The sequence below is a fragment of the Puma concolor genome, chromosome C2 (assembly GCF_028749965.1).
Source record: "Puma concolor isolate L17-30 chromosome C2, mPumCon1.1.hap2, whole genome shotgun sequence".
NCBI lineage: Eukaryota > Metazoa > Chordata > Mammalia > Carnivora > Felidae > Puma > Puma concolor.
In genome coordinates this window covers 46545726-46558313 of record NC_141675.1, presented here as the reverse complement: position 1 = coordinate 46558313, position 12588 = coordinate 46545726, and positions in this window count along the sequence as shown.

The following is a 12588-nucleotide window of genomic DNA, read 5'->3' as shown; positions in this document are numbered from 1 at the left end:
TGACTGGTGTGAGGTGGTATCTTGGTGTGGTTTTGATTTCTATTTCCCTGATGAGGAGTGATGTTGAGCAACTTTTCATGTGCCTGTTGGCCATCTGGATGTCTTCTTTAGAGAAGTGTCTATTCATGTCTTCTGACCATTTCTTCACTGGATTATTTGTTTTACGGGTGTGGAGTTTGGTGAATTCTTGATAGATTTTGGATACTAGCCCTTTGTCCTATATGTCATTTGCAAATATCTTTTCCCATTCCATCAGTTGCCTTTTAGTTTTACTGATTTTTTCCTTTGTAGTCAGAAGCTTTTTATCTTCATGAGGTCCCAATACTTCCTTTTTGCTTTTAATTTCCTTGCCTTTGGAGATGTGTCAAGTAAGAAATTGCTGCGGCTGAGGTCAGAGAGGTTTTTCCTGCTTTCTCCTCTAGGGTTTTGAGGTTTCCTATCTCACATTCAGGTCCTTCATCCATTTTGAGTTTATTTTTGTGAATGGTGTTAAGAAAGTGGTCTAGTTTCATCCTTCTGCATGTTGCTGTCCAGTTCTCCCAGCACCATTTGTTAAAGAGACTGTCTTTTTTCCATTGGATCTTCTTCCCTGCTTTGGCAAAGATTAGTTGGCCATACTTTTGTGGGTCCAATTCTGGAGTCTCTATTCTATTCCATTGGTCTATGTGTCTGTTTTTGTGCCAATACCATGCTGTCTTGATGATTACAGCTTTGTAGTAGAGGCTAAAGTCTGGGATTGTGATGCCTCCCGCTTTGGTCTTCTTCAATATTACTTTGGCTATTCGGGGTCTTTTGTCGTTCCATACAAATTTTAGGATTGCTTGTTCTAGCTTCGAGAAGAATGCTGGTGCAATTTTGATTAGGATTGCATTGAATGTGTAGATAGCTTTGGTAGTATGGACATTTTAACAATATTTATTCTTCCAATCCATGAGCACGGAATGTTTTTCCATTTCTTTATATCTTCTTCAATTCCTTCATAAGCTTTCTATAGTTTTCAGCATACAGATCTTTTACAACTTTGGTTAGGTTTATTCCTAGGATTTTATGATTCTTGGTGCAATTGTGAATGGGATCAGTTTCTTTATTTGTCTTTCTGTTGCATCGTTCTTAGTGTATAAGAATGCAACTGACTTCTGTACATTAATTTTGTATCCTGCGACCTTGCTGAATGCATGTATCAGTCCTAGCAGACTTTTGGTGGAGTCTATTGGGTTTGCCATGTATAATATCATGTCATCTGCAAAAAGTGAAAGCTTGACTTCATCTTTGCCTATTTTGATGCCTTTGATTTCCTTTTGTTGTCTGATCGCTGATGCTAGAATGTCCAATACTATGTTAAACAACAGCGGTGAGAGTGGACATCCCTGTCATGTTCCTGATCTCAGGGGGAAAGCTCTCAGTTTTTCCCCATTGAGGATGACATTAGCTGTGGGCTTTTCACAAATGGCTTTTATGATGTTTAAGTATGTCCCTTCTATCCTGACTTTCTCAAGGGTTTTTATTAAGAAAGGATGCTGGGAGCGCCTAGGTGGCTCAGTCGTTTGAGTGTCCGACTTCGGCTCAGGTCATGATCTCATGACTCGTGAGTTTGAGCCCCACGTTGGGCTCTGTGCTGACAGTGTGGAACCGGGAGCCTGCTTTGGATTCTGTCTCTCTCTCTCTCTCTGACCCTCCCCTGTCTCTCTCTCTCTCTCTCAAAACTAAATAAACATCAAAGAAAAAAGAAAGGATGCTGAATTTTGTCAAATGCTTTTTCTGCATCAATTGACAGGATTATATGTTCTTATCTTTTATTAATGTGACATATCACATTGATTGATTTGCGATTGTTGAACCAGCCCTGTAGCACAGGAATGAATTCCACTTGATCATGGTGAATAATTCTTTTTATATGCTGTTGAATTTGATTTGCTAGTACCTTGTTGAGAATTTTTGCATCCATATTCATCAAGGATGTTGGCCTGTAGTTGTCTTTTTTTTCTGGGTCTCTGTCTGGTTTGGGAATCAAAGTAATGCTGGCTTCGTAGAATTAGTCTGGAAGTTTTCCTTCCCTTTATATTTTTTGGAACAGCTTGAGAAGGATAGATATTATCTCTGCTTTAAACGTCTGGTAGAATCCATACTGCTGCAAATGGCAGGATTTCATTCTTTCTCATTGCCACATAGTATTCCATTGTATATATAAACCACATCTTCTTTATGCGTTCATTAGTTGATGGACATTTAGGCTTTTTCCATAATTTGGCTATTGTGGAAAGTGCTGCTATAAACATTGGGGTACATGTGCTCATATGCATCAGCACTCCTGTATCTCTTGGGTAAATTCCTAGCAGTGTCTTGCTGGGTCATAGGGTAGTTCTGTTTTTAATTTTTTGAGGAACCTCCACACTGTTTTCCAGAGTGGTTGCACCAGTTTGCATTGCCACCAACAGTGCAAGAGGGTTACCCTTTCTGTATATCCTCACCAGCATCTGTAGTTTCCTGATTTGTTCATTTTAACCACTCTGACCAGTGTGAGGTGGTATCTCACTGTGGTTTTGATTCATATTTCCCTGATGATTTGTGACGTTGTGTACCTTTTCATGTGTCTGTTGGCCATCTTTGGTCTTCTTTGTGAAAAGTGTCTACTCATGTCTTCTGCCTACTTCTTCACTGGATAATTTGTTTTTCGGGAGTTGAGTTTGGTAAGTTCTTGATAGATTTTGGATACTAGCCGATATGTCATTTGCAAGTATCTTTTCCCATTTCATTGGTTGCCTTTTAGTTTTGTTGATTATTTCCTTTGCAGTGCAGAAGAAACAGACACAGAGACCAATGGAATAGAATAGAGAACCCAGAATTGGACCCATAAAAGTATGGCCAACTGATCTTTGACAAAGCAGGAAAGAGTACGCAATGGAAAAAGACAGTTTCTTCAGCAAATGGTGCTGGGAAAACTGAACAGCAACATGCAGAAGAATGCAACTAGACCACTTTCTTACACCATACATAAAAATAAACTCAAAATGGATGCAACACCTGATTGTGAGACAGGAAACCATTAAAAGCCTAGAGGAGAAAGCAGGCAACAATGTTTTTGACCTCAGCCACAGCAATTTCTTACTCGATACATTTCCAAGGCAAGGGAATTAAAAGAAAAAATGAACTATTGGGACATCATCAAGATAAAAAGGAGATGCATTTCAAAACAGGTTTTGGAGGACTTTGCCTCCATATACAGACAGTATAGGCCAGTCAGAAAGTACGACATCTGCAAAGGCCAGACCGCGTCCCAGAGAAGTACCATTATTGATTTCCGTGTAATACACCTTCAACCACCTCATTTCAGCTAATTCATAAAAGCTGAAATTAGGATTCACCATTTCCATATTGATACATACCAATATAAAAGAAAGTGGTTCCACTTAGAGCCAGAACCATATCTAAATATAGTATTTTACTATAACCATATCTAACCATCTAGACTGATAGACCCAGCCCTCTGGTATACCCCAGAACTAATGGAAGACTTTATACTGAGCAATAAATAAGAAACCTCATTTTAACCAATCAAAAACACATTTTTAGATTCCTGTCATTCTATCCAAAGTGCACGTTTCAAACCCCAATTAATGTAGCTACAGAATACATCCTCTTCCTAATGCATAAAATTACATGATTTTCCTTCTCAATGATCTAGCAAGTGTTTCTTTACCTCCCAAGTAAGTAAATTTAGCATTTACTTGGGGTGCCTGGGTGGCCCAGTCGGCTAGTTGTACGACTCTTGATATTGGCTCAGATCATGATCTCACGGCTCATGAGTTCGAGCCCTGCCTCCATCTCTGGGCTGACAGCATGGAGCCTGCTTGGGATCCTCTCTCCTTCTCCCTCTCCACAGCACCCCCTCTCTAAAAATATATTAAAAAAAATAAACTTTAAAAAAATTTAGCATTTATTTGATCACTTTTGCATTTATACATTAATATCTTGGGTTGCTGGTTTGATTATATTTTATATAAAGTCTGCAATTAACCCTAATACTTTAAAGAGGTTTATTATACTCTTGTAATAGCAATTCTATTCTGAATTTTAATAGGAGGTCCAAAAGCTGAAAATTACTTCTCACTGAGTACTCACAGAGCTTTGGGTACATTATTACCCATGAAGATGTAAGTTTGAAAGTAAAAAGCCAGTAAATATATCTTCTAGTTTCAAAACTCTGTTTCTATGAGTAGAGAATGACCAATGGCTATGAATGTGAACAAACTCCAGGAAACCAATTCTACAGAAGCCTCTTTCTCTGATTGGAAGTGAACATAGTCTCATAATAAGATTTGATCTTCTTTGTCCACTATAGCCAACAGTGGATACACACTAATTTTTAAAGTCTTATCCCTAAATGAAGTGACTAAAGTTAGTATGTAAAACTCTTAGAAACAAGAATGGTTTCTGCCACTCTTAGACCTGAGAACTGAACTCAAGCCAGCACCACACAGATGGTTTGTAATTAGCTCCAGGCACTCAGCAGCGCACTATGGATCATAAAGATCTGAACCACCCTTTTGCCAGGTTCTGTTGGCTCTTCAAGCTCTTACCATAAAGATAATGTGTTACCAAGTTGTGTCTTGGTAACACAAATTGACTACTTCATTCCTTGCAAAGTTTCAAAGACGTGAATATGGAAAAAGATCTCCATCTTTGATACACAAAAATCTACAGGTTTGATATAAATTCATAGTTAGCAAACTTGATCAACCACCACTTCCCTACATCATGTTATGCAGTAATTGTTAGCCTTGTTTAAGAGCTTCTCTTCCTCAAATTCCTAAAATGTGTCATTGCAAGTATCATGTAGGGCTAGAAATTCTGTGATTAAGAAATTGGTTTCTGTTAACCAGCAAAGAAATTGAATCTATAATCAAAAAGCTCCCAACAAACAAAAATCCAGGACCAGATGGCTTCACAGGTGAATTCCACCAAACATTTAAAGAAGAGCTAATACCTGTTCTTCTCAAACCACTCCAAAATATAGAAAATATAAACTCATTCTATGAGGCCAGGATTATCCTGATACCAAAACCAGATAAAGACACCACTCAAAAAGAAAACTACAGACCAACATCCCCAATAAAAATAGATGCAAAAATACTCAATAAAATATTAACAAACTGAATCCAAAAATACATTTAAAAAAATCATTCACCACAATCAAGTAAGATTTATTCCTGGATTGCAAAAGTGGTTCAATATTCTCAAATCAATCAAGATGATACAGAATATCAAGAAGACAAAGAATAAGAACCATAGGATCATTTCATAAGAAACCAAAAAGGTATTTGACAAAATACAACACCCATTCATGATAAAGACCCTCAACTAAATAGGTTTAGAGGGAACATAGTTTAATCTAAAAAAGGCCATTTGTGAAAAACCCATAGTTAATATCATCCTCTATTGGAAAAAACTGAGACTTTTCCCCTAAGGTCAGAAACAAGACAAGCGTGTCCACTCTCACCACTTCTATTCAACATGGCACTCAAAGTCTTAGACACAGCAATTAGACAACAAAAAGAAATAAAAAGCATCCAAATTGGTAAGGAAGAAGTCTAACTTTTACTATTTGCAGATGACATGATACTATATATAGAAAACCCGAAAGACTCCACCGAAATATTGCTAGAACTGATATACAAATTCAGTAAAGCCACAAAATATAAAATCAATGTACACAAATCTGTTGCATTTCTATACATCCATAATGAAACAGCAGAAAAGACACTAAGAAAATAATCCCATTTACAACTGTACCTAAAATAAAAAGGTACCTAGGAATAAACATAACCAAAGAGGTGAAAGACCTATGCTCTGGAAATTATAAAACACTGATGGAAGAAATACAAATGCATGGATTAGAATAAGAAATAATGTTAAAATGTCTATTCTACCCAAAATAATCTACAGATTTAATGCAAACCCTTATCAAAATACCAATAGCACTTTTAACAGAACTAGAACAATCCTAAAATTAAAATGGAACAACAACCAAAGCAACCCTGAAAAAAAGAGCAAAGCTGGAAGCATCACAATTCCAGACTTCAAGCTGTATTACAAAGCTATGTAATCAAAACAATATGGTACTGGCACAAAAACAGACACATAGATCAATGGGACAGGATAGAAAACCCAGAATAAACATACAGTTATATGGTCAATTAATCTTCAACAAAGCAAAAAAGACTATCCAATGGGAAAAGGACAGTGTCTTCAACAAATGGTGTTGGGAAAACTGGAGAGCAACATGCAGAAGAACAAAATTGAACCATTTTCTTACACCAGCCACAAAAATAAACTCAAAATGGATTAAAGACCTAAATGTGAGACCTAAAACCATAAAAATACTGGAGAGAAGGCAGGCACTAACCTCTTTGACATCAGCCATGGCAACTTTTTTTCTTTCAGTCCCCCGAGGCAAGCTAAACAAAAGCAAAAATAAGCTACTGGGACATCATCAAGATTAAAAACCTTCTGCACAGTAAAGGAAACAGTCAACAAAACTAAAAGGCAACCTATGGAATGGGAGAAAATATTTGCAAATCTGATAAAGGGTTAGTATCCAAAATGTATAAAGAACTTACCAAACTGAACACCTAAAAAACAAATAATCAATTTAAGAAATGGGCAGAAGACATGAATAAACATTTTTCAAAGGAGGCATACAGATGGCCAACACACACATGAAAACGTTCTCGATATCATTCATCATCAGGGAAATACAAATAAAAACTATGATAAGATACTACCTCACACTGGTCAGAATGACTGAAATTAACAACACAGGAAACCACAGGCATTGGCGAGGAGGTAACTTCTTACACTGTGGGTGGGAATGCAAACTGGTGCAGCCACTCTGAAGACTCTATGGAGGTTCCTCAGAAAGTTAAAAATAAAACTACCCTACGATCCAACAATTCCACTACCAGATATTTACCCAAAGAATACAAAAATACTATCTAAAGAGATTCATACACTCCTATATTTATACCAGTATTATTTACAATAGCCAAGTTATGAAACAGCCCAAGTGTCCATCAAGTGATGAAGGATAAAGATGTGGTATATATACAATGGAATATTATTCAGCCATAAAAAAATGAAATCTTGCCATTTGCAGGCTAGAAAGTATAATACTAAGCCAAATAAGTCAGTCAGAGAAAAACAAACACTATATGATTTCACTTATATGTGAAATTTAAGAAACAAAACAAAGGAACAAAGGGAAAAAGAGAGAGACAAACTGAGAAACAGATTCTTAACTACAGAGAAAAAAAAACTGATGGTTATCAGAGGGGAAGTGGGGGGGGGAGGGATGGGTTAAATAGGTGATGGCAATTAAGGAGTGCACTTAACGTATGAGCACCAAATAATGTATGGAATTGTTGAAAACTACATTGTATATCTGAAACTAATACAACACTGTGTATTAACTAACTGGAATTAAAATAAAAACTTTAAAGAAATTTGCCTCATGATGACAGACTATAGATTTCCTGTCAAGCACAGCTGAACCTAACATAAATACATACACATAAGCACAATTTTTAAGTACTATTTTTATTTTCAACGTTTATTTATTTTTGGGACAGAGAGAGACAGAGCATGAACGGGGGAGGGGCAGAGAGAGAGGGAGACACACAATCGGAAACAGGCTCCAGGCTCTGAGCCATCAGCCCAGAGCCTGACGCGGGGCTCGAACTCACGGACCGCGAGATCGTGACCTGGCTGAAGTCGGACGCTTTAACCGACTGCGCCACCCAGGTGCCCCATTTAAGTACTGTTTTTAAAAACTAGTGAAAACAAAGCAAAAATATGATGCTACTTACATCATCAACAACACTCTAACTTCTGTGTTACATATTGAATTACCAACAATCAGTGGGAAAAGATCAAAATCCATTTTTAAAACTTGATAAAAGGAATGGGAAAATTCAAACATGAAACTGGCTTTAAAATATATGAAAGAATTAAATTTGTAATAAAAACCACGTATCGCCTGTCACATTGGTAAAGAACAAAATCTTTAGAAATGATTCATTGCAAGAATGGAAAGGAGACACAGTCATATATTGTTGTTTGGCATGTAGATTGTTTTAGGCAATATAATTTATTATTTAAACCAGAACACTTCTGAGAATAACACAAGCACTATTAATAATAGTATTCATAATTTTTTTTACAATTCTGGCTACCTGTCACTCATGTAATTTATGGAATCATAACACTTTCACTAGGTTTTATTTGTGTGTCTTACCAAATGGGCAGTAAACACATTGATGGAAGGCATTGTAAGATTTCTCTTTTCTTGTAACTCCTAAATGTTACTTTGCTTATTGTATGTGCTTAATATTTTTAAGTGAATTTAAAAATGGCTAATTCACTAATGTCTAAAGTACTAAGAAATGGAACATATTAAATCCACCACCTGCATTATCATTTGGAATAAACACTAGGAGAAGCCAGTGATAAGAAGGGCTGAGATGAGAAATGAAATGGAGATTACAATAAACAAACATTCTGTCTTGGAACCACCAAACCAATTAGAGAGAGAGGAAAGGAGTAATTTTATGAGGCTAAATTACAGCTGTAGGTATGTAGAAATCAAAGGACCAATTTACATAGTTAAAGAAATTAAGTGTGGGTGTCTGAAAACTTTCAAAACCTGGACATCAAATGGTTGGAGCTTATTCTCTCAAATTAGGAATAAATTTGGAATTTGGAATGAACTACCGTGGTAGACAGAATAATGGCCCTCCCAGGATGTCCATGTCTGAATCCGTGGAACTTATGAGCATGTGATATTACCCAGAAAGAGGGAATTAAGGTTACTAATAAGCTCACCTAAAATAGGGAGATTATCCTGGAATATTTGAGCAGTTCCATTATCATCACAAGAGTCTCTAAATAATGGAAGACAGAGGCAGCAGAATCACTGTCAGAAGGATGTAATGTGAGACAGCCTCACCTGGCCATTGCTGGCTTTGATGATAAAAGGGGCCACAAGCCAAAGAACATAGCTTTTAGAAAGTAGAAAAGGCAGGCAAACAGATTCTCCCCTAGAGACTTCAGGGAAGACTACACCTGTGCCAATACTGATTTCAGTCCAGTGAGACCCATTACAGGCTTCTGACCTACAGAACTGTAAGATGACAAATTCATGTTGTTTTAAGCCACTGGGTTTGTGGTAATTTGTTATTCCAACTACAAATATGCTAGGCAGCAGTTATAACGGCAGTTAGTGTTATAACTAATAAACTCCCCAGCAGTTATAAAACATTATGTCACACTCTTATCTCAGCCCTAGGAAATTTAGAGAATAACCAAATACATTTTATTTAGAAAAATGGTAAAATATATGTGAAATGATGACTGAATCACTGTAATACTATTATATGTGCTTGCCTGGCACTCAGTAAGCACTCAGGGATTCTTATTTATTGTCATTATTAGAAATATTATCTTGCATTACAGCTGACACTGTAAAGTTAAAACAAACTTGGGAGCATAGGGCCCTTCATGATACACAGGTCTTAGTAGATAATCAGTGAGGGACCTCAGATCTGCAGAGAACAGTCTAAGGGCACAAGCAGCTGGGGAGCTGGGGTGCAGATCAAGAGAGAGTATGTTGTATATAAGCAATGAATCATGGGAATCTACCCCCAAAACCAAGAGCACACTGTATACACTGTATGTTAGTCTACTTGACAATAAATTGTATTAAAAAGAAAGAAAGATGGGTGTCTAGGTGGGTCAGTGGGTTAAGTGTCCGACTTTAGCTCAGGTCATGATCTCACAGTTTGTGGGTTCGAGCACCGTGTTGGGCTCTGTGCTGACAGCTCAGAGCCTGGAGCCTGCCTCAGATTCTGTGTCTCCCTCTCTCTCTCTCTCTCTGCCCCTGCCCTGCTCATGTTCTCTTTCTCTCTTTCAAAAATAAATATTAAAAAAAAGAAAAAGAAAGATCAACGCACAAACACACACACACACACACACACACACACACACACACAGAGAGAGAGAGAGAGAGAGAGACAGACAGACAGACAGACAGACAGAATATGCAAAGATTTTGTTTCACTTTGCAGTTAGACCCTAGAGTGTGTCTGGAAATGATGCATGTCCCTCGGGTCATCAGTGTTCAGTTAAGGGGAGAACAAATCCATTATACAAAATGAAGAAGCAGTAAAATTGACCCCATCCTCTGCTAGACCATTTTCCAGGAGGTGTTAGCAGCACTGCCCTGTGAATGGCTCGAAACTTCATCTTGTGTTACTCAATGAAATGATAAAATGAGACTTTCCGAAGTCTAACACTTGGATAGGTCACTTTTTTTTTCACTTTCAGTTTATGGCTGTTTTGGGTGAATTTTGCAGTTTTATCATTAGGGGATGGTATTTGCCAAGGTCCTACTCCATCACTCTTCTCCTTTATTTAAAACTTCTCTCTTCAGTGTTTTATACTTACAGAAAAACTTCAAAAATAGTACAGAGTTCTCATATACCCCACACCCAGTAACCCCTTTTACTAACAACTTCTGTTAGTATGGTATGTTTGTTTAAAAAAAAAAATCAGTGAACCAGTATTAAAGCATTAACTGAAGTTAATACTTCTGAACTGAAATTCATATTTTCTTACTTCTTAATGCCTCTTTTCTGTTCTAGGTTTCTACACAAGCTATTTTGAAAGATGCCCCTCAATTGAGATTCTTCTAGTGCCAGGGAACCAGCACCTGGGGAACTAGAAAGAGGCATCCAGAAATGGAGCAATGGACAACATGCAAAAACTTTTTCCTATTTTGTAATTCTTTAGATTCAGGCCTGATGTCTGTGAAGATCTTTTATTTATTCTGGCAAGGACACATGTTCCTGTAAATACCACTGTTAGGAAGTGAGGGGAAAAAAAGATCACGTGCATGACTTATAGAAGTTTTAAAACTTTTCTCATGGAAAATGAGAAGGGCAAGAATTTCCTGGAGCATGTAGTTAAGTTTGGTTTTTGCTTTGTTTTGTGTTTGTGTGTTGTGAGTTAATGAAGCAACATGAAAACCATTCAGGGCAGAATATGCTTATTACATATTCTCTGTGATGTTTTCATCACATAGAAACTGTGTTAAACAAATACCCACGGAGATATGGGAGCTTTTCTGAGACAGACGTGGGTTCCCAAGTGTACTCTACCTCAAACAAGTTTATAATAAGTAATATTCACCCAATTTTCTCCATGTGGGTTTAAGCCCTGCCTTGGGCTCTGTGCTGACAGTTCAAAGCCTGGAGTCTGCTTTGAATTCTGTGTCTCCCCTTCTTTCTGTCCCTGCCCCACTAGTGCTAAGTATCTCTCTCTCTTGTGCTCAAAAATAAACATTTAAAAATGGAAAAAGAAAATTTCCAAGAATCTATTTTTTTAAATCTCCCAAGAATAATAAGTGAATCTTAGCAAGGTCAAAGACTACAAAATCAATGTACGAAAGTCAATCTTCCATATGTTAGCAGTAAATAATTGGAATTCAAATCTGAAAAAAATGTCATTACACTAGAAGCAAAAACTTAAATACTTCAGTATAAATTTAACAAAATGTGTTCAGGATATATATACTGAAACTCTACTAAAGACTATTAAACACTGATGAAAATAATCCAAGAATATCCAAATAAATGGAGAGATATACCATGTTTATTTGCTAGAATGATCAATACTATTAAGATGTCATTGTAACCCCTGTAAAGATCAGTGAGCAACGCATTCTTGAGTGATATCACAGTCCAGAAATACTAAGTAATACAATAAAAATGATAGTCATGTACAGTTGAATAAGAAACATTCTTAAAGCAGTAATCTGTACTACAGTACATGGCAGGTCCTATGACACTTGTATTTTTACAGTTGATGCTGCAAATGGGAATCAGACTCCAGATGTAAGTACATCTGACTGTCCCATGAACCTAAACTGACTTAAAAGTATGCAAGAGGAGGGTTGCCTGGGTGGCTCAGTCAGTTAAGTGGCCGACTCTTGATTTTGGGTTAGGTCACAATCTCACGGTTCATGAGTTTGAGCCCCACATTGGGCTCTGCAGTACTAGTGCAGAGCCTGCTTGAGATTCTCTCTCTCTGTTTCTCTCTCTGTTCCTCCCCCACTGTATATGCTCTCTCTCTCTCTCTCAAAATAAAGAAACTTAAAAAATGTTTTTTAGGGGCGCCTGGGTGGCGCAGTCGGTTGAGCGTCCGACTTCAGCCAGGTCACGATCTCGCGGTCGGTGAGTTCGAGCCCCGCGTCGGGCTCTGGGCTGATGGCTCAGAGCCTGGAGCCTGTTTCCGATTCTGTGTCTCCCTCTCTCTCTGCCCCTCCCACGTTCATGCTCTGTCTCTCTCTGTCCGAAAAATAAATAAATGTTGAAAAAAAAATTTAAAAAAAAAATGTTTTTTAAAGTATGCAAGACGATACATGCAAATGCTCTTACAATCTCCATTTATTAACTTACACCTTCCCACTCATTATCATCCTTGCCACTTTCTGAAAAGTGTAATCACTTCACTTTTTCTCTTAATACAGTTGGCCTC